Consider the following 23,862-nt stretch of genomic DNA (forward strand, 5'->3'; position numbering starts at 1 on the left):
TCCTTGGAAGAAATGCAAGAGTATTTTCACATTTTGTACAGAAAATATATATTGGAGTGCTCATAGAATGTGGTGCCCCTTTCAGATGAAATGAAGTTTTGGATTTGCAAACTGAAAATCTGTAAACTGTCCAGGTAATTAAAGAATATTCTAGTTCAAAATCATTTGACTGGCAAATGCTTCTACTTTTAGGACTCTATAAAACCTACATTGACCTTGAATTAATAAAGCAAAGAAGTGTGATGTAGTGGAAAGGGCTTTAAAGAAAGTAGGGTTCATAACTCCATCCTGAAGTTACTATAAGAGTTTAGTTAATCTCCTATTCTTTTAGGCTATTTATCATCTGTTATGTGGGGGATATTAATAAATAAACGTGGCAAGTACTACCACAAAATATATCTCTGCCTCCAAAATACATCTTGATACTGTCCACTTCTTTTCATCTTTAATACTCCTAATTCAGGAGAAACTCATCTCTCAGCTAAATCACCACCAATAGCCTCCTAATGATTTTTCCGTTTCTGCTTTTGCCTCCAACTCAGTAGACATAAGAATCTTTCTTATCCCAGGGCCTTTGCACATGCTACCCCACTCTTTTTGCTATTTCCTATCTGGACAGCTCTATTTCTTCCTTTGATTAGCAATTAAATTCTTTCTTAAAGCAGTCTTTCTTGATTTTCCTATCTGTTGTTGTTTCCTCTTATTACTTGTTACTTCTGCTCATTTGCTTCCTTCATGGTGTGCCCGTCCTAATTTGTCATTTGTTTTTGTTTGTCTGTTTACTTCCTTGTTTTCTGTACTAGAATGTGAGTTTCACAAGGGCAGAGACTAGCTTGTTCTTGTTCAGCCTTGTCTCTACCAAGCACAGTGCCTGCCACATTGCAGGTGTTCAAGAAATATACGTGCAATAATATAAGGGGCTGTTGTGAAGAGTAAGTGAGATAATTCAGTGCATAATTAAGTACCCAGGTGGCGCTCAGTAAATATTCGTATTCCCTCCCTTTTCTTTACTAGTGCTGTCCGATCAATCTCCACCTTTTCTAACCTATACATTTCCCTGCTGAAGGTACACTAGCATGTCTCCCCATCACCTATGAACGTCCTAGAACTCTAACTGAATGCAAATGATACTGAAGTACAGAGAACAGAAAAGGTTACTCTTGGCTTTGATACATTTGTCTTTAAATACATCTGTGTTTTTGTGAATTATGCACTTACATCCTTACATGACCTTTTCTATACCAAATTTGGAGATTAGTAATCAGCTAGCAAACATTTATTTCTTACTGTCTCTTCCTATAGGTGCTACAGTATCTCTAAATTTGTCTTGATCAATGGTAAGGCAAAATTATTTGAATCTTTTGTTGCCATTTTCTCTTATTTAAAAGTGGAAATGAAAATATAAACATGCATAAACTACTGATTAAAAAGTCAGGGTAAGAATACAATTAAGACAAAGGTGAAAAAAAGGACAAAGGTGAAAATAATTAAACATAATGAATGGTTAACATTTAGATTTTATTGGACACATTGAAATTAAAATGATTAATACTGCATTTTAAAAGGAAAAGTATAAATTTAAAGAACAACATGAAATGCTAGAACTTATTTTCAGATATTATGTCTGAAAGGTGAGGCATAATTATGAAATTTACATCAGTTTAGCTCTGTGTGGAACAGAATCTCACTCTAAAATACACTTCTTGCATGTTTGGCTTTAATTTATGTTTTTAGTCTGGTTTTGTCTGAAAGTAGTAGTTTGCTAATGGAGTGTGCTCCTTTTTCTCCCTGAAAGATGGACGAACCCACTCCCTCAGTTTACTTATGAGGAATTTATGACTCAGTAAGGTGAAGGAATTAGTCCTACAGGCCTGTCTTAATTCTTCTTGATCAGTTGCCTGAATTACTTTAGAGTCGAGTTCTGCAGGTAGAGAGACCAGTATTTATTTAAAAGAAACTCCTCATAGTTCTGGACTAATATTCATTTATAAATGGTGTCCATGCACAGCAAAGGAAACCATAAACAAGACCAAAAGACAACCCTCAGAATGGGAGAAAATATTTGCAAATGAAACAACCGACAAAAGATTAATCTCCAAAATTTACAAGCAGCTCATGCAGCTCAATAACAAAAAAACAAACAGCCCAATCCAAAAATGGGCAGAAGACCTAAATAGACATTTCTCCAAAGAAGATATACAGATGGCCAACAAACACATGAAAGAATGCTCAACATCACTAATCATTAGAGAAATGCAAATCAAAACTACAATGAGATATCATCTCACACTGGTCAGAATGGCCATCATCAAAAAATCTAGAAACAATAAATGTTGGAGAGGATGTTGAGAAAAGGGAACCCTCTTGCCCTGCTGGTGGGAATGTGAATTGGTACAGCCACTATGGAGAACAGTATGGAGGTTCCTTAAAAAACTATAAATAGAACTACCATATGACCCAGCAATCACACTACTGGGCATATACCCTGAGAAAACCATAATTCAAAAAGAGTCATGTACCAAAATGTTCATTGCAGCTCTATTTACAATAGCCAGGAGATGGAAGCAACCTAAGTGTCCATCATTGGATGAATGGATAAAGAAGATGTGGCACATATATACAGTGGAACATTACTCAGCCATAAAAAGAAATGAAATTGAGTTATTTGTAGTGAGATGGTTGGACCTAGAGTCTGTCATACAGAGTGAAGTAAATCAGAAAGAGAAAGACAAATACCGTATGCTAACACATATATATGGAATCTAAGAGAAAAAAACAAAAATGTCATGAAGAACCTAGGGGTAAGATGGGAATAAAGACACAGACTTACTAGAGAATGGACTTGAAGATATGGGGAGGGGGAAGGGTAATCTGGGACAAAGTGAGAGAGTGGCATGGACATGTATACACTACCAAACGTAAAATAGCTAGCTAGTGGGAAGAAGCTGCATAGCACAGGGAGATCAGCTCGGTGCTTCGTGACCACCTAGAGGGGTGGGATAGGGAGGGTGGGAGGGAGGGAGACACAAGAGGAAAGAGATATGGGAATATATGTATATGTTTAACTGATTCACTTTGTTATAAAGCAGAAACTAACCATTGTAAAGCAATTATACTCCAATAAAGATGTAAAAAAAAAAATGGTGTCCATTTTGAAGTGGGAAATATTTACCAGTGTACAACCAACTCTTCTAGATGCACAAAACGAAAGACCCTCAAGGTATCTTCTTCACTTGTTTTCTTGGTTGATCGCTTCATAGGCAATAGGATGTTTACTTCCATCTGTTCTCCTTTAAGATTGATGAAGGTCAACCTGTGGGGACCACGTCTTGTGTTTCTAAAACAATTCTTCAATGAATCAGGTCTAGAAGAATGTTTGTGACTTTCCTACAAGCCTGCTGTGCTCCCTAACTTTTGCTAGATTCTGCGGGAATCTGCCTCTTGACTGTGATTCATTCACTCTCTAGATTTGGCTTGTCCTGCAGTCACCAAAATTGGCCACATTCTTAATATTACTCTGGATATGCAGAATGGGTTTTGGAATTATGCCCATATTTCCTAGAATTTGATCCTCAAAAAGCCTATTTTTCCTTCACTGAAATTACCATCCTCATTGCAGTAGCCTCATTCCAAGTTCTCAATGGATTTGTGAACTGCTAGAATTTATTATCAGGTATTGTGTCTAAAAGGTACAGAAAGCTATACTGAACAGAGCTGCTCTGGAGTACACAGAGCTTCACTTATCTGTGCCATGTGTGTCTCTTAACATATGACAACCTGACCAAAATGTGAACAGCCCCGACTGGAATGCATCAGTGACCACACAACTCTTAGCAAGCTAAATCTCAGTACAAATGTCCTTGACATTTTTCTCTTTTCAGTTAATGATGCATATCACTGCTTTCCAAACTCTTTCACAAAGCTTACAAAATCCATCCTGACCTTTACCATTTGTCTAACTTTACCATCCCTCCTTCCCTTAAAGTGTACTCTTCTGAACTACTTTTCAATCCTTGACTCCAATTTTAAACATGCCATTCCTTTTGTTCGGACTGTTCTTCCGTTCCCACTCAGTATCTCAAGTATACTCTGGTGTTGTGGGACACCTGAAGAGGAGGTCCTCCATCTCTCTGGACAGTTTAGAGATGTGGGGTTAATTTGATGTTGCTTGACTATTCATTTCATTAAACATCAGAAAGTGATTTAGGGCTTAGGGAGAAAATGGAACTGTATTTCACACATAGAAAATGATGAAATACTAAACTTCTTAAGGGAAAATATCTTAACTCTAGGGACTTAAACTGTTCTAAGCATTCTGCACAGAAACAAACATTTTGTGTCTTTATACCTGTAGGCATGTCCATGCGTGTACATGTGTTTATGTGTGTGTGTGTGCGTGTGTGTGACTCCCTCCCCATCACTAAAAACTTTTCTCTTAAACCCTTTACTCCACACATGAAGAGACATGTGGAGTTCTGTGGATAAGGTATAAATTATGTCTGAATCTATTCCAATATTTATTTAACTCTAAGAACGTATTCTAATACTGGCAGAGCCTTTGAGAAACACTCTGTAATTCATCTTTTTTTTTTTTTCTTTACGATAGCTATAGATAGAGAAAACATTTCAGCAAGAGAACCATCCACAACAAGAGCAGAATTCTCAGGAGTAGCTCAGCTCCCATCTGGGCTCTGGTTCTTCCTTTAATTCACACCTGACCTCTTTCTAGTTAGCAGCATTTAAAGATGAGGTTAAATTGTAGCAAAGGATGCAGAGAGTTGTAATACCCCCACTGAAGATACTTTCTGATTAGTAATCTTAAATAGATTAGTACTGGCAGAGGAGACACCGCTGCAGTTGCCGCCACCTCCGGGATTTCTGGCTCTTTTCTCTTCGCCTTAAATTCGTGTGTCTTTTATGAATAATCAAAAGCAGCAAAAGCCAACGCTATCAGGCCAGCATTTTAAAACCAGAAAAAGAGATGAAAAAGAAAGGTTTGACCCTACTCAGTTTCAAGACTGCATTATTCAAGGCTTAACTGAAACTGGTACTGATTTGGAAGCAGTAGCAAAGTTTCCTGATGCTTCTGGAGCAAAACTTGATTACCGCTGATATGCAGAAACACTCTTTGACATTCTGGTGGCCGGTGGAATGCTGGCCCCAGGTGGTACACTGGCAGATGACATGATGCGTACAGATGTCTGTGTGTTCGCAGCACAAGAAGACCTAGAGACCATGCAAGCATTTGCTCAGGTTTTTAACAAGTTAATCAGGCGCTACAAATACCTGGAGAAGGGTTTTGAAGATGAAGTTAAAAAGCTGCTGCTGTTCTTAAAGGGTTTTTCAGAGTCGGAGAGGAACAAGCTGGCTATGTTGACTGGTGTTCTTCTGGCTAATGGAACACTTAACGCATCCATTCTTAATAGCCTTTATAATGAGAATTTGGTTAAAGAAGGGGTTTCAGCAGCTTTTGCTGAAAGCTCTTTAAATCATGGGTAAATGAAAAAGATATCAATGCAGTAGCTTCAAGTCTTTGGAAAGTGAGCATGGATAACAGACTTATGGAACTGTTTCCTGCCGATAAACAAAGTGTTGAACGCTTCACAAAGTATTTTACTGAGGCAGGCTTGAAAGAGTTTTCACAGTATGTTCGGAATCAGCAAACCATAGGAACTCGTAAGGAACTCCAGAAAGAACTTCAAGAACAGATGTCCCATGGTGTTCCATTTAAGGATATAATTTTGTATGTCAAGGAGGAGATGAAAAAAAACATCCCAGAACCAGCTGTCATCGGAATAGTATGGTCCAGTGCAATGAGCACTGTGGAATGGAACAAAAAAGAGGAGCTTGTAGCAGAGCAAGCCATCAAGCACTTGAAGCAATACAGCCCTCTACTTGCTGCCTTTACAACTCAAGGTCAGTCTGAGATGACTCTGTTACTGAAGATTCAGGAGTATTGCTATGACAACATTCATTTCATGAAAGCCTTCCAGAAAATAGTGGTGCTTTTTTATAAAACTGAAGTTCTGAGTGAAGAACCCATCTGAAGTGGTATAAAGATACACATGTTGCCAAGGGGAAAAGTGTCTTCCTTGAGCAAATGAAAAATTTTGTATAGTGGCTCAAAAATGCTGAAGAAGAATCTGAGTCTGAAGCTGAAGAACGTGACTGAATTTGAAACTACACCCTCAGTAAAGCAAACAGGAATTGTAGATAAAATGTCATGTCTTATGTGTCCTGGATCTTACATCTTCCTACCTCCCTATATCAAGCATGATATAAGGGCTTTCATGGCAAATTTTATTTTAACTGTTTCTATGGTTACTGGAAATGTTGGATTTAGTTTCTAAAACCATGTTTTAAGTAGCTACAGGAGCTATAGATTTGAATCTAATGTTGCATTAGTCTTTTCAGTTATCTTCTACCTCCTGTATTTTCTAATGTAATAATGTAATTTAAGGCCTTCCACAATGAACAGTTCACTTTTTCCCTGGGTTTTCTATATAAAGAGTTTTCAAGATATGATTTGGTTAAAAATAATTTGTTATAAAAATTCTGTTTGCAAATTAAACTGTAAAAGTATCCAGAGTCTCAGAAGGCAGTGATTTGTGTGATGATTTGGTATGCCCAAAGCCCTGCTCATCAAAGAAAATCTCATATACAATAATTAGATTCATTAACATAAATCTCGAGTATTTGGACCACTGCTTGCATGTTGATATTTTCTTGCCTTTTTAACCTCAGATGTACTTGAGCTCAATTGTTGGCTCTCTGATTTTCATTCCTTAAAATGAAGCCATGGAGAACAAACTTGAAAGTGAGGTGTTTGGGAAATTGTATGTGGCGGTGGTGGGAAGAAAAAAGTTGAGCTTTTACCCAATGAGAAACCTCTGCATTCAGTTTGCTTCTTTCTAGACAAAACAAATGAATATTCTTTTCATACCGCCATTTTCAAACATACCTTGGAAAAACCTTGTCATTTAAAGTATTTTACAGTTGTCATACACTTAGATTGGTAAGAAAGGACTCATAAAACAGTATAAGTAAAGCAAATGACTGTACTAAACCCAGAAAATTGTTGAAAGAAAAGTGGTTAGCATGTTCTAATTGGGATTCTAAATATAACTCAGATTTCTTGTTGGCTTAGAGTATTTGTTGCAAAGAATGAAGTGCAGTGATAATGATTATCCTACTTGGTCATACTGGGCCAGCTTCATCCTCTTCACAGATTCATACATGACTCAAGCATCTGCCTGTTAATTTACCCCAGTTGCCAATATTTTAAATTGCCATGAGCCAAATCTCTCTTCTGTACAGTTGATCCATTTATTTTAATGGCTGCCTTTTTAATTTCCATCTTAATTTTCTTGCTGCTACCCAGCTTTATATGTAGTCATTAGAAAACAAAATGTGGCCACACTTTTTGGTGGAAAGATTTCATGTTAAAAGTGAACATTTTGAAAGCTTTTTTGATTGGTGAAAGAAATGAGCTTGGAATAATGCTGCTGCCAGAGACCAAGTGGGAATTGCCCCTTTCAGAGGTGCCATTCTTAGGAGCTAAAAATTAGGCATTTAAAAGTTTATCTTGAGGGAATAACATGTAATATAGTTTGAAATAAAGGTATAATAACCTTATGAGGAAGAGCATTATAACTGATACCGTTGTGAAGGGGGTGAAATTGTTAAATGAATGACTTTGATAAAACTTTCATGCACAGACAAAATGTATTCACTAGGTTTCTACATAGTGATCTGCTTTTACTTTGTAATTTGTAGTCCTTAAAATACTTTTATAAAAAAATAAAGTCCATCCTTACACTTAAAAAAATAATAAAATAGATTAGTACTAATATATTTGTGTGGATATTAAACATGAGCTTGCACCTCACCCACACTGCTTCTTCATTGGCTTTCCCTGGTCATCCTGTCTCCATCTTTGAGGTACAGAGACTGAGGACAAAGGTCTCTGCAGGAAAGGTCTCTGCAGGAAATGTGTTTACTTTGTGACAAACATACAAGACATTTTTACTCAAGAATTGAGAACTGAACCTGATGTGCATGTCTCAGGTTGGTAAGAAAATGGAGAGAAAACTTAGATTTTATAACACATCTGTAGTTGCAATATCATCCTGAAAATGCAGTGACTATAACAAAGATTTTACAAATCCCATTCAAAGGATCCCAATTTGACCAAGATCAGAATATTCACCTCAATTTTCAGGCACTTGGACCAGGAACTCATAATCTTGATTAAGCCAAGCAGGTGGATCGACTTGAGAAATTCTTTACAATTCAAGTTAAATGCAGCTGATCATTATTTTTTCTCGGTTCATGCAAGGCCCATTTCAGAAAAGCATGCTTATCTGTTTCTATATAATTAAAAAATATCTTGTTCAAGAAATGAAGTATATAAAAGAATAATCAGACACACTTGCTAAACTAATTGCATGTGGAACTGTGCCGGTCTCCAGTCTCTGTGATTAGATCATGTCCCTCCACTTTCTTTAAATGTTACAAAAACGAGTGTAAATTAGTATGCAGCTATTTTCAGATTAATGGCAACATGTAAAGCTCAAAGGTTCATGTTCTGTTTTGCAGGGAGTGTTGGTTTTGTATGATAGCATTTACTTGTTCCCCCCAGCAGTGAGGGGTCATCAGGCTCTTTCTCAGGCATTACAGGAAAACTCTACTGTTCCATTACACTCACTACATCTTTAGTCCCAATGAAACCCATGATTGTGTTCTCTGGTACTTAGATTATGTTTTGATTACTATGGACATTAAAAAATATATAATTTGGTTCTCTTAGGATTCCCAAGCACAAACAATCATGCATCCTATCAAAACAAGACAAACCACAGCATGTAAAAGTATAAATTTTTAGAACCCTTATACACAGATAATTAAACAAAAGTGTATGGAGTGTGACTGTTTCTAAATGATATCATGCTGCTTATTTGAGGTGCAAGTACTCAACACTAATGAAGCCATGTGTGATCCCGTCAGCTTTGGTAAGTCCCAGCAATGCAAACTGAAGCTCGATAATCCCAGTCTACAGCAGTGTGAGAACCTGAGTTTGTGTGTGGTCTGATGCAAAAGTTAACTTGTGTTAATTTTCTAGACATATGGAGCTCTCCTTTACTTTTGGAAGCTGAGAGAAAGTAAGTTTGTTGAGCACCTGCTTTAGCCTAAACATGGTGCTAGATATATTCACATATGATACCATGTTTAATTCTAACAATCACCCTAACTGTACAAATTCGTATCCCTATTTTACCAGTGAGAACTAAGTCACTCAGCAGATAACTGACTTCTCAAGAACATGCCACTGAGGCTAAGATTTAAACCCAGGTCTGAGCCCCTCGAGTTTATTCCTGTTCTAATTTATCATGCTACTTCACGTCACCAAAAACCTTCTTACATAGTTATACCTGGAATGATATAAACCTGCCCAAGGACATACAGGACCAAATAAACAAGGGAAAGTAAAGTGTAGCAGTACGTGAAACATAAGAGCTGTGACCAGGCACACATGATTCCTGGAGCAAAACTAGTCAGGACCCCAGCCAAACGATCTGGGGGTCAGATTTGGGCCACAGTCACATTGCAAACAGGAATGTCAAACAGGAAAAATACAGCAGAAGTCCAGGTATGCAGACTGTGCAAGCAGGGTGGGCTGTTGGGGAGAGCTCATGAACAGTCAGGGCCTTCCAGACATACCAGCTTTATAGCAACAGGCTAGTTTCAGAACCCACAGACTGACTGTGGATCTATGCCTGCTATTGTATGATGTTTTGTGTGGATTATCTTAATTAAACCTCACCACAACCATGAAGAAGAAAAATTATTTGCCACAGTTTACCCTGGCCAGTTGAGTAGAGGTAAAGAGCATGGACTCTGGAACCAAACTGCCTGGGTCTGATTTCTGGCTCTTAACTGACCTGTACTCTCTAGCTGGGGAAACTTACTTTTTCTGTTACCTAGTTTCTTCATTTGTAAACTAGGACTGATAACGGTGCTCACCTTTTTGGGTTAAGAGTCTAAAAAGCCTCAAATAGTGCCGGGCTCAGTGTAATTGCTAGACAAGTGTTTGGTAAATAAAGGAGGGGACTGAGTAACTTGCATAAATTCATAAAAGTAATTTGTGGTGGAGCAGCGACTCAAGTCCAGATGGCATGAGCCCAGAGCCCAGGTCATAGTCCATGGTATCAAAGTATGGGTTCTGATGGGTACACTCAGACAGCGGTGTCTGCTCATGCGAATGTGGGACCTCAGCAACTTCACCCGTGAGGGGTCTAGGGAAAGCAGATGCCAGCACGATCCTAAGGTTACTTCTCATTTCTCTCTCATCCCATATTGGCTACCATCTCTATGGAAATCATGACATATCTGAAAGTCATTTCAAAATCTCCTTTACCTAAGACGCTTTCTGGTGTTGAATGTACACTTGAGGTATTTAACTTTGCCTTACTGAATCCATCTCATCTAAATTCAACAATATTTAGTACTCTCTACCTTCTGAGTCCACAATGGTGGACTCTGGAAAGAGGTTTCATGGCAAAATATAAAGAATCTTACTAAGTCTGTGTACACCAATAATTCCTTCTCCACGATAAGAAACATGCCAGACGTTTACATCATGCAATGAGATTTTCAAAGGGCCGTTGGGTGTTTTTTTTCATGCACTTCTATGAATCATGTATTTTAAAGATAAATATAGCTTTTCCTGTGAGGAAGGAATTGCTGTTTTGTGAATATTTTCTTGTTAATTTGACATGAAGCAAACAATAGCAATACATAGCTACATCTGTACAGTCTCAGCACTACATGAGAATGTAAACTTTTGGTAAAAAAACATTCGCACCTATGCCAAATCAAGTCAGATTAGGTTGTATAAGATCTATTGCCCTATGACTCCAAGTCCTTGGACAACATCCCAATTTACTCTATTGGAGTCCTTTTCTCTGGATTTCATATGCATAGACACACACCTGGTAGGCAGAGACACAGTCTGAATTTGAGAGCAAGCATTTTGTAATAAAGACCATGTCCCACAGCTCTAAGTGATAGCAAAATCTCTCATGTGTCGCTTTTCACAAAACTGCAAAGCTATAAGGACAACATTAAGTGAAGGGTCTGCAGTAGGGTGTTGGGGTACATTTTCTTGGACCAGATTTTGTGTCTCCCTGTTGTCAGTTTCTCTGAGTTAGAAGGGGCCATGTTTAGTTTGTTTACCAGCTCAGAAAATATAAGAATTACAGAGAGGACCTTCAAGATGGCGGAGGAGTAAAACGTGGAGATCACCTTCCTCCCCACAGATACACCAGAAATACATCTACACGTGGAACAACTCCTACAGAACACCTACTGAATGCTGGCAGAAGACCTCAGACCTCCCAAAAGGCAAGAAACTCCCCACGTACCTGGGTAGGGAAAAAGAAAAAAGGAAAAACAGGGACAAAAGAATAGGGACGGGACCTGCACCAGTGGGAGGGAGCTGTGAAGGAGGAAAAGTTTCCACACATTAGGAAGCCCCTTCGCAGGTGGAGACGAGGGGTGGCGAGAGGGAAGCTTCAGAGCCATGGAGGAGAGCACAGCAACAGGGGTGCGGAGGGCAAAGCGGAGAGATTCCCGCACAGAGGATCGATGCCGACCAGCACTCACCAGCCCGAGAGGTTTGTCTGCTCACCCGCCGCGGGGGCGGGAGCCGGGAGCTGAGACTCGGGCTTCGGTCAGAGCGCAGGGAGAGGACTGGGGTTGGCTGCATGAACACAGCCTGAAGGGGTTAGTGCACCACGGCTAGCCGGGAGGGGGTCTGGGAAAAGGTCTGGAGCTGCCGAAGAGGCAAGAGACCATTGTTTTGTGGTGCGCGAGGAGAGGGGATTCAGAACACCGCCTAAATGAGCTCTAGAGACGGGCGTGAGCCGCAACTATCAGTGCGGACCCCAGAGACGGGCATGGGACGCGAAGGCTGCTGCTGCCACCACCAAGAAGCCTGTGTGCGAGCACAGGTCACTATCCACACCCCCCTTCCGGGAGCCTGTGCAGCCCGCCACTCCCAGGGTCCCGTGATCCAGGGACAACTTCCCCGGGAGAACACACGGCGCACCTCAGGCTGGCGCAACATCATGCTGGCTCTGCTGCCGCAGGCTCGCCCCACACTCAGTGCCCCTCCCTCCCCCCGGCCTGAGGGAGCCAGAGCCCCCGAATCAGCTGCTCCTTTAACCCTGTCCTGTCTGAGCGAAGAACAGACGCCCTCAGGCAACCTACACGCAGAGGCGAGGCCAAAATACAAAGCTGAACCCCGGGATCTGTGCGAACAAAGAAGAGAAAGGGAAATTTCTCCCAGCAGCCTCAGGAGCAGTGGATAAAATCTCCTCAATCAGCTTGATGTACCCTGCATAGGTGGAATACCTCAATAGACAACGAATCATCCCAAAATTGAGGCAGTAGACTTTGAGACCAGATATAGACTTGGGGTTTGCTTTCTGCATCTAACTTGTTTCTGGTTTTATGTTTATCTTAGTTTACTATTTAGAGTTTATTATCATTGGTAGATTTATTTATTGGTTTGGTTGCTCTCTTCCTTATATATATATATATATTTTTTCTTTTTCTCTTTTTGTGAGTGTGTATGTGTATGCTTCTTTGTGTGATTTTGTCTGATAGCTTTGCTTTTACCATTTGTCCTAGGGTTCTGTCTGTCTGTTTTTTTTAATTACTTTTTAATTTTTTATAATTTTTTATTTTAATAACTATTTTATTTTATTTTTTTCTTCTTTTCTCCCTTTCCTTCTGAGCCATGTGACTGACAGGGTCTTGGTGCTCCAGCCAGGTGCCAGGCCTGTGCCTCTGAGGTGGGAGAGCCAAGTTCAGGACATTAGTCCACCAGACACCTCCCAGCTCCACGTAATATCAATGGTGTAAGCTCTCACAGAGACCTTCATCTCAACACTTAGACCCAGCTCCACTCAACGATGAGCAAGCTACAGTGCTGGACACCCTATGCCAAACAACTAGCAAGACAGGAACACAACCCCACCCATTAGCAGACAGGCTGCCTAAAATCATAAGGTCACAGACACCCCACAGCACACCACTGGACACGGTCCTGTCCACCAGAAAGACAAGCTCCAGACTCATCTACCAAAACACAGGCACCAGTCCCCTCCACCAGGAAGCCTACCCAACCCACGGAACCAACCATAGCCACTGGGGGCAGACAATAAAAACAACAGGAACTACGAACCTGCAGCCTGTGAAAAGGAGACCCCAAACACACTAAGTTAAGCAAAATGAGAAGTCAGAGAAACACACAGCAGATGAAGGAGCAACGTAAAAACCCACCAGACCAAACAAATGAAGAGGAAATAGGCAGTCTACCTGAAAAAGAATTCAGAGTAATGATAGTAAAGATGAAGATGATCCAAAATCTGGGAAATAGAATGGAGAAAACACAAGAAACGTTTAACAAAGACCTAGAAGAACTAAAGAGCAAACAAACAATGATAAACAACAAAATAATTGAAATTAAAAATTCTCTAGAAGGAATCAATAGCAGAATAACTGAGGCAAAAGAATGGATAAGTGACCTGGAAGACAAAATAGTGGAAATAACTACCACAGAGCCGAATAAAGAAAAAGAAAAAGAAAAAAATTGAGGATAATCTCAAAGACATCTGGGACAACATTAAATGCACTAGCATTCGAATTATAGGGGTACCAGAAGAAAAAGAGAAAAAGAAAGGGATTGAGAAAATATTTGAAGAGATTATAGTTGAAAATGTCTTTAATATGGGAAAGGGAATAGTCAATCAAGTCCAGGAAGTGCAGAGTCCCATAGAGGATAAATCCAAGGAGAAACACGCCAAGACACATATTAATGAAACTAAAGAAAATTAAATACAAAGGGAAAATATTAAAAGCAGCAAGGGAAAAACAAAAATAAACACACAAGGGAATCCCCATAAGGTTACCAGCTGATGTTTCAGCAGAAACTCTGCAATCCAGAAGGGAGTGGCAGGAAATAATTAAAGTGGTGAAAGGGAAAAATGTACAGCCAAGATTACTTTACCAAGAAAGGATCTCATTCAGATTTGATGGAGAAATCAAAACCTTTACAGACAAGCAAAAGCTAAGAGAATTCAGCACCACCAAACCAGCTTTGTAACAAATGCTAAAGGAAATTCTCTAGGCAGGAAACACAAGAGAAGGAAAAGACCTACAATAACAAACCCAAAACAATTAAGAAAATGGGAATAGGAACATACATATCGATAAGTACCTTAAATGTAAATGGATTAAATGCTACAACCAAAATACATAGACTGGCTGAATGGATACAAAAACAAGACCCCTATATAGGCTGTCTACAAGAGACCCACTTCAGACCTAGGGACACATACAGACTGAGAGTGAGGGAATGGAAAAAGATATTCCATGCAAATGGAAATGAAAAGAAAGCTAGAGTAGCAATTCTCATATCAAAAAAAAATAGACTTTAAAATAAAGACTATTATAAGAGACAAAGAATGACACTACATAATGATCAAGGGATCAATCCAAGAAGAAGGTATAACAGTTGTAAATATTTATGCACCCAACATAGGAGCATCTCATAAGGTACATTTACATAAGGCAAACGCTAACAGCCATAAAAGGAGAAATAGACAGTAGCACAATCATAGTAGGGGACTTTAACACCCCACTTTCACCAATGGACAGATCATCGAAAAGGAAAATAAATAAGGAAACACAAGCTTTAAATGACACATTAAACAAGATGGACTTAATTGATATATATAGGACATTCCATCCAAAAATAACAGAATACACTTTCTTCTCAAGTGTTCATGGAATATTTTCCAGGATAGATCATATCTTGGATCGCAAACCAAGCCTTGGTAAATATAAGAAAATTGAAATTATATCAACTATCTTTTCTGCCCACAACACTATGAGACTAGAAATCAATTACAGGAAATAATCTGTAAAAACTACAAACACATGGAGGCTAAACAATACGTTACTAAATAACAAAGAGATCACTGAAGAAATCAAGAGGAAATCAAAATATACCTAGAAACAAATGACAATGAAAACACGACGACTCAAAACATATGGGATGCAGCAAAAGCAGTTCTAAGAAGGAAGTTTATAGCAATACAATCCTACCTCAAGAAATAAGAAAAAGCTCAAATAAAAAACCTAACTTTACACCTAAAGCAATTAGAGAAAGAAGAACAGAAAAAAAACCAGTTAGCAGAAGGAAAGAAATCATAAAGAGCAGATCAGAAATAAATGAAAAAGAAATGAAGGAAACAATAGCAAAGATCAATAAAACTAAAAGCTGCTTCTTTGAGAAGATAAACAAAATTGATAAACCATTAGCCAGACTCATCAAGAAAAAAAGAGAGAAGACCCAGATCAACAGAATTAGAAATGAAACAGGAGAAGTAACAATTGACACTGCAGAAATACAAAGGATCATGAGAGATTACTACAAGCACCTCTATGCCAGTAAAATGGACAACCTGCAAGAAATAGACAAATTCTTAGAAAAGCACAACCTTCTGAGACTGAGCCAGGAAGAAATAGAAAATATAAACAGACCAATCACAAGCACTGACATTGAGACTGTGATTAAAAATCTTCCAAAAAGAAAAAAAAGCCCAGGACCAGATGGCGAATTCTATCAAACATTTAGAGAAGACCTAACATCTATCCTTCTCAAACTCTTCCAAAATAGAGCAGAGGGAGGAATACTCCCGAACTCATTCTACGAGACCACCATTACCCTGATACAAAAACCAGAAAAGGATGTCACAAAGAAAGAAAACCACAGGCCAATATCACTGATGAACATAGATACAAAAATCCTCAACAAAATACTAGCAAACAGAATTCAACAACAGATTAAAAGGACATTATAACATGATCAAGTGGGGTTTATCTCAGGAATGCAAGGATTCTGCAATATATGCAAATCAATCAATGTGATACACCATCCTAACAAACTGAAGGAGAAAAACCATATGATCATCTCAATAGATGCAGAAAAAGCTTCTGACAAACTTCAACACCCATTTATGATAAAAACCCTCCAGAAAGTAGGCATAGAGGTAACTTTCCTCAACATAATAAAGGCCATATATGACAAATGCACAGCCAACATCGTTCTCGATGTTTAAAAACTGAAACCATTTCCTCTAAGATCATGAGAAGATAAGGTTGTCCACTTTCACCACTATTATTCAATATAGTTTTGGAAGTTTAAGCCACAGCCATCAGAGAAGAAAAAGAAATAAAAGGAATCCAAATCAGAAAAGAAGTAACGCTGTCACTGTTTGCAGATGACATGATACTATACATAGAGAATCCTAAAGATGCTACCAGAAAACTACTAGGGCTAATCAGTGAATTTGGTAAAGTAGCAGGATACAAAATTAATGCACAGAAATCTCTGGCATTCTTACACATTAAGGATGAAATATCTGAAAGAGAAATTAAGGAAACACTCTCATTTACCATTGCAACAAAAAGAATAAAATACCTAGGAATAAACCACCTAAGGAGACAAAAGACCTGTATGCAGAAAACTATAAGACACTGATGAAAGATATTAAAGATGGTAGAAACAGATGGAGAGATATACCATGTTCTTGGATTGGAAGAATCAACATTGTGAAAATGACTATACTACCCAAAGCAATCTACAGATTCAATGCAATACCTATCAAACTACCAATGACATTTTTCACAGAACTAGAACAAGAAAATTCACATTTTGTATGGAAACACAAAAGACCCCAAATAGCCAAAGCAATCTTGGGAAAGAAAAACAGAGCTGGAGGAATCAGGCTCCTGGACTTTAGACCATACTCCAAAGCTACAGTAATCAAGACAGTATGGTACTGGCACAAAAACAGAAATATAGATTAATGGAACAGGATAGAAAGCCCAGAGATAAACGCACGCAAATATAGTCACCTTATCTTTGATAAAGGACGTAAGAATATACAATGGAGAAAAGACAGCCTCTTCAGTACGTAGTGCTGGGCAAACTAGACAGCTACATGTAAAAGAATGAAATTAGAACACTCCCTAACACCATACACAAAAATAAGCTCAAAATGGATTAAAGATCTAAATGTAAGGCCAGACACTATCAAACTCTTAGAGGAAAACATAGGCATAACACTCTATGACATAAATCACAGCAAGATCCTTTTTGACCCACCTCCTAGATAAATGGAAATAAAAACATAAATAAACAAATGGGACCTAATGAAACTTAAAAGTTTTTACACAGCCAAGGAAACCATAAACAAGACAAAAAGACAACCCTCAGAATGGGAGAAAATATTTGCAAATGAAGCAAGTGACAAAGGATTAATCTCCAAAATTTACAAGCAGCTCATGCAGCTCAATATCAGAAAAACAAACAACCCAATTCAAAAATGGGCAGAAGACCTAAATAGATTTTTCTCCAAAGAAGATGCACAGATTGCCATCAAACACATGAAAGGATGCTCAACATCACTAATAATTAGAGAAACGCAAATCAAATCTACAATGAGTTATCACCTCACACCAGTCAGAATGGCCATCATTAAAAAATCTACAAACAGTAAATGCTGGAGAGGGTGTAGAGAAAAGGGAACCCTCTTGCACTGTTGGTGTGAATGTAAATTGATACAGCCACTGTGGAGAACAGTATGGAGGTTCCTTAAAAAAACAAAACTAGAACTACCATACGACCCAGCAATCCCACTACTGGGCATATACCCTGAGAAAACCATAATTCAAAAAGAGTCATGTACCACAATGTTCATTGCAGCTCTAATTACAATAGCCAGGACATAGAAGCAACCCAATTGTCCATCAACAGATGAATGGATAAAGAAGATGTGGCACATATATACAATGAAATATTACTGAGCCCTAAAAAGAAATGAAATTGAGTTATTTGTAGTGAAGTGGATGGGCCTAGAGTCTGTCATACAGAGTGAATTATGTCAGAAAGAGAAAAACAAATACCGTATGCTAACACATATATATGGAATCTAAAATAAAAATGGTTCTGAAGAACCTAGGGTCAGGAAAGGAATAAAGATGTAGACATAGAGAATTGACTTGAGGACATGGGGGGGGGGAGGGTAAGCTGGGACAAAGTGAGAGAGTGGTATGGACATATATACACTTCCAGATGTAAAATACCTAGTGGGAGGCAGCCAAATAGCACAGGGAGATCAGTTCTGTGCTTTGTGACCACCTACAGGGGTGAGATAGTGAGGATGGGAGGGAGATGCAAGATGGAGGAGATATGGAGATATATGTATATGTATAGCTGATTCACTTTGTTATACAGCAGAAACTAACACACCATTGTAAAGCAATTATACTCCAATTAAGATGTTAAAAAAAAAAAGTGATACATCAGCCCTTTCACATCCTCTCTGGCACTTGCATTCTCCCTAGCTCTCTTTGTGTTGCAAGAATGACTGTGTCTGTTCATAAGCCTACAAAACGGATATTTGTTTTGATTTAGATGGAGACTCACTGCACTAATTTATTTATGGTTAGCTGAGTTTTGTACTTTTTGTGGTTCTGGACCACTATAATCCAGTTTGTCAGTGAACAGAGTCTCTAGCCACATCAACAGGTCTTTTTTTTTTTTTTTTTTTTTTGTGGTACGCTGGCCTCTCACTGTTGTGGCCTCTCCCATCACGGAGCACAGGCTCCGGACACACAGGATCAGCGGCCATGGCCCACGGGCCCAGCCGCTCCGCGGCATGTGGGATCCTCCTAGACCGGGGCACAAACCCACGTCCCCTGCATCGGCAGGCAGACTCTCAACCACTGCGCCACCAGGGAAGCCCCCAACAGGTCATTTTTGATAAGGAAGGTGCTCCAGGCACACTTGTATGCCTACTCTGCACACAGCAGTACCAGGGATAGAAATATGAGAAAGATATGGCCTTTTCCATTAAAAAGGTCCCCATTCTATGGACTTCCCTGGTGGTGCAGTAGTTAAGAACCCGCCTGCCAGTGTAGGGGACATGGGTTTGATCCCTGGTCCGGGAAGATCCCACATGCTGTGGAGCAACTAAGCCCATGTGCTATAACTACTGAGCCTGTGTTGTAGAGCCTGTGAGCTACAACTACTGAGCCCCTGCACCACAACTACTGAAGCTCACGTGCCCAGAGCCTGTGCTCCACAACAAGAGAAGGCACCAACATGAGAAGCCCGTGCACTGCAATGAAGAGTAGCTCCCACTCACTGCAACTAGAAAAAGCCCACATGCATCAATGAAGATGCAACGCAGCCAAAAATAAATTAATTAATTTGAAAAAAAAAAGCTCTCCATTCTAAAAGGAAGACTACAGTCGAAGATAACGTGTGCAACAATGGTATGAATAAGGATTCACAGAGGAGAAATTCATTCATTCATTCATTTATTCATTCATTAATATTTCATGAGGGCTAACTATGTGTCAAACAAAATGATGTTTTGCCCAGATGTGGGATCAGGAAAGATTTTGAAGACAGAAGTGCAAGTGAGCAGTGTTTTAAAGGGTGAAGAGAACTTTACTAGTTGGACTCTGTGGTAGATAATTGGCGAAGATGTCTGCAATTGTTCCTTTCTTTGTATCTGAGACTGTTTGAAATGAATTCTGTATCTCTTCTCATGAAGAAGTAAAGTCTACATTTTTTCCTACCTTGTTCTTCCCTCCATGGATCTGGGATGGCCACCTGATCTTGCTTTGGCCAAGCGACTACAGGAGAAGTAATGTATCAGTTCTAAGTTTCAACCTCAAGAGGACTTACATACTTCCACTCTCTCTTTGGAATCCTGAGACAACCGTACAAACAAGTGTAAGCTTGTCTGCTGGATGATAAAAGACATGTAGCTCAACCGCTGCAGATAATAGCCATCCACCTCCAGAAGCAGAGAGCCTAGCTGCAGAACTGCATCAATGATCCTAGCCGAGACCAGAGAGCCATCCAAGTTAGCTCGTTCCAAATTTCTACCACATAGAATCATGAAGCAAATAAATGAGTGCTGTTTCAAGCTGAAAAATTTTGGAAGGGGTTGTTATGTAGCAAAAACTTAATAATAAAACATCACCTGCTAGAGGGTAGAAATAACATATGCAAGGGCACTGAGGCAAGAATCATCAAGAGAGCTTCAAGGGTCTATGAGAGATTCAATGTCCCCATTAGCACCGTTCAAGTTACAAATGTTGGGAATCCAATTCAAGCCAGTTTGAGCCAATAAAGGAAATTTATTGGTTCTCATAGCTGGGAATTGCAAGGGAGTGGATCCAGCTTCAGAAATAATTGGGTATTTTTTTCTAAGTAATGCCATCAAGACCTTGTTCTTCTACACTCGATGCTGTTTTCATCTTTTCAACTAAATGATTATTAGATTCTCTTTTTGTAGTGAGAAGAGGACCATAGAGGTTTCAGTCTTCCATTGTCTTCCCTGCTAGTTAGTTCCAGGATGACCCTCTCACCTTCAGTGCTCATCTAGGACTTCTAAAAGTGCTCTGATTGTGAAGGAGGTGGCGCAAAATTCACAAGACCACAGGGAGAAGGAAGAGTTTCCAAAATGAAATGAGGTATTCTATCACCAGAAAGGATAGTTTGGAAGAATGACTGTGAGGAATTACAAATAATAGCCTTCTTCCATTAGTTAATAATTTTTCAATGTCAAGCAATAGAATGCTCATCTCCATCTGATTTATTTAATAAGTAAATTAAAGTAGATTTTGTTTGTTTGTTTGTTTGTTTGTTTTTTCTGTACGCGGGCCTCTCACTGTTGTGGCCTCTCCAGCTGCGGAGCACAGGCTCCAGACGCGCAGGCTCAGCGGCCATGGCTCACAGGCCCAGCCGCTCCGCGGCATGTGGGATCCTCCCGGACCGGGGCACAAACCCGCGTCCCCTGTATCGGCAGGCGGACTCCCAACCACCGCGCCTCCAGGGAAGCCCCTAAAGTAGTTTTTTTAATCATGTAACTTAATACAGGCATTTCTAGTTTTATTGTGCTTATTAGCTTTATTGTGCTTCACGGATACTATATTTTTTTACAAATAAAAATTTTGTGGCAACCCTGTTTTTAGCAAGTCTATCAGCACTATGTTTCCAACAGCATTTCCTCATTTCCTTTCTCTGTGTCATCTTTTGGTAATTCTTACAGTATTTCAAACATTTTCATCATTATTATATTTGTATGGTGATCTGTGATCAGCAATCTTTAGTGTTACTACTACGATGCACTGAAGCCTCAGATGACAGTTAGCATTTTTCAGCAATAAAGTATTTTTAATTAAAAAAATAATTATAGACAGATGCAATAGATAATAGCAGGGAAATTAAGCTAAGATTTTGAAGTCAGGAACCCTGGGTTTGAATATAAACTCAGCAAATAGCTAATTACATGACTATAGTCAAGTTATTTAAACTCTCGGAGCTTTGGGTTCTTCACCTGTAATAGTTCCTCAAAGAGTTAATGTAAAGGTAAATTAGCTAGAGTAAAGCACCAAATATATAGTCAGTACTTTTAAAAAATGTCCCCGTTAACATTCCTGTGCTATCTTCATAGTTGTGGAGATTTTAATATTAATTGACATGCCGTGCATAGTGTTAGTTCCCTTACATACATCATCTGTAATTTGTATGACAACCACAGCCAGAAACCATGGTTAGATAGAAGTCTCTCATTACATTGTGTTAAATTGGTTGGAGAAGAAAAGGTCTAGAGCCATGGGAATCCATCAAGAGGCTATCACACGTTCAGATGGGGAGTTCTCTTTAAGACGGTAGTAGTGAGATGGAGAAGGAAAAACTACTTAGGATTTGGCATTTGGAGGACAGATGTTGTAACTGATTGGCTATGGTGGTGAGGAGTAGTAAGGACTTAAATAATAACTCTTTTCATCTAATCCCTCTGACTAAAAACCACTCATGATAAAGCACTGATTTGGCAGAATATTCTAATGAAGAGGTAAGGCTGTAAAAAGACATACCCCAAAATGACATACTAGGCAGCATTTGACTTCACTCAGTACTAGCAGATATTCCTCAAGTATCTACTATTTCAGAGTCAATGCCAAGCATTAGGTAGATATACATAATAAAACTTTACCAACTGAAAGATGTACAGAGAAATGATATTGGTGCTTATCTCCGCTTTTTGGTTGTAAATAACAATAACAACAAAAAACCCACCCCAAATTGGTATTCAAAAAGGACTTTTATTGATGAAATAACTGAAGAGTATAAGGCTTTAGAAACAGATGAATCTTGGTACTCAAATGATGTATGAAAAATCTGGATTTTTATGTCTTTTGTCCAGCATCACTCTGCATTGGCTTCATTCTCAGAAAGGTTCTATTTTCATGATGGCAAGATGACCAGCAGCAGCTCCAGGCTGTCATCCTACAAGCTAAGCAACCTCAGTAGGAAAAAAATGCTCCAACTTCTCATAACTTAATAGTTCCAGCAAATATTGCTGATGGAGATATTAGCCTAATGTGGATCATATTTCCCTTCTTGAACTAGTTACTATGGCCTGGGGTTGGCCCTAATGAACCTCATGAACTAGAATAAAGGAAAATGGCTCCAAAAAGTTTGATCAAAGTGTTATTTCAAGAATCAAGGGAGAAAGTATTTTTTTAAAACATCTTTATTGGAGTATAATTGCTTTACAATGGTGTGTTAGTTTCTGCTTTATAACAAAATGAATCAGCTTTACATATACATATATCCCCATATCTCCTCCCTCTTGCGTCTCCCTCCCATCCTCCCTATCCCACCCCTCTAGGTGGTCACAAAACCCCAAGCTGATCTCCAAGGGAGAATGTACTGAGTGACCAAAAATTACAGATGTCAACCATACTATCAAATTGATTCAAGCAAGGACACTTTTTGCTACAAATAGCAGAAATTAATTCAAACTAGCTTAAACCAAAATGGAATTTGTTATAAGAATCTCATGGAATCCAAGAACAGGAAGTGCAAGAGGACCTTACAAGGAACTGAAATGAGGAAATGAAAATTATTGGCATTACAGCTGCCTCTCTCTCTCTTTATCTTTATAGCTATGCGAAGTCTTTTTCTCTGCAAATCTTCTGTATTTTGGATATGTCCTGTCTCTGTTTCTCAAGGCACAAGACTGTCCCACAATTCTGGAGTTTATATCTCCCCCATCTCAGCCACTTGAAAGAGACCAAGATTACCTTCTCTCACTCTCAATTCAAAATTTAGGAGATAGCCTCTTATTAGTCAAACATGGATCTAGGGACCAATTTTCCAACCAAGTGTGGCATGCAGACTATGTTAAACCCAGTCCTGCGTAAGGGGGTAGCTCTTGGAAAAAGGAGGCTATTATAATGTGGATAAAATACCAAAAATAGTCCACTTATGACAACCACACCAACTGTGAGAGAAGACCTTGTCCTTGCTATGAAACCCCATCATCATCTTCTGGACCTTAGTAAATACACAAAGATACAGAAACTTCATTTTTAAGTAATGCCCATACAACAATATAAAAAATTCAAGGCAGAGCCTCTTAACAATGAAATCCAATATCAAAATCAATACTGCATGTTTAGCACCCTGGTCAGATATGTCAGGAGGCTAGACAACAAGGGAAAACTCACACCACTTGCTTACTTACCTATTGGCAAGTTGTGAACAAGAAATTAATTCATTCTAAAGAACATTTATTCATTTCTTACAAATTTTCAAACGAATTGTCAGAGGTTAATGAAACAGATGAATAAGACAGAATGATTTGCCTCAAAGGTTTATGGACTAGTTAGGGAGACAGACAACTAAACTGATGATTGGAA

At 39.0% G+C, this 23,862-nt stretch overlaps 1 pseudogene; it reads left to right on the forward strand.

Moving 5' to 3' along the window:
- The first annotated feature begins 4,831 nt into the window (after positions 1-4,831).
- LOC101330849 (eIF5-mimic protein 2 pseudogene) lies at positions 4,832-6,459 on the forward strand (annotated as a pseudogene).
- The last annotated feature ends 17,403 nt before the right edge of the window (positions 6,460-23,862 follow it).

Source organism: Tursiops truncatus, chromosome 1 (genome assembly GCF_011762595.2).
Source record: "Tursiops truncatus isolate mTurTru1 chromosome 1, mTurTru1.mat.Y, whole genome shotgun sequence".
In the NCBI taxonomy this organism is placed as follows: domain Eukaryota; kingdom Metazoa; phylum Chordata; class Mammalia; order Artiodactyla; family Delphinidae; genus Tursiops; species Tursiops truncatus.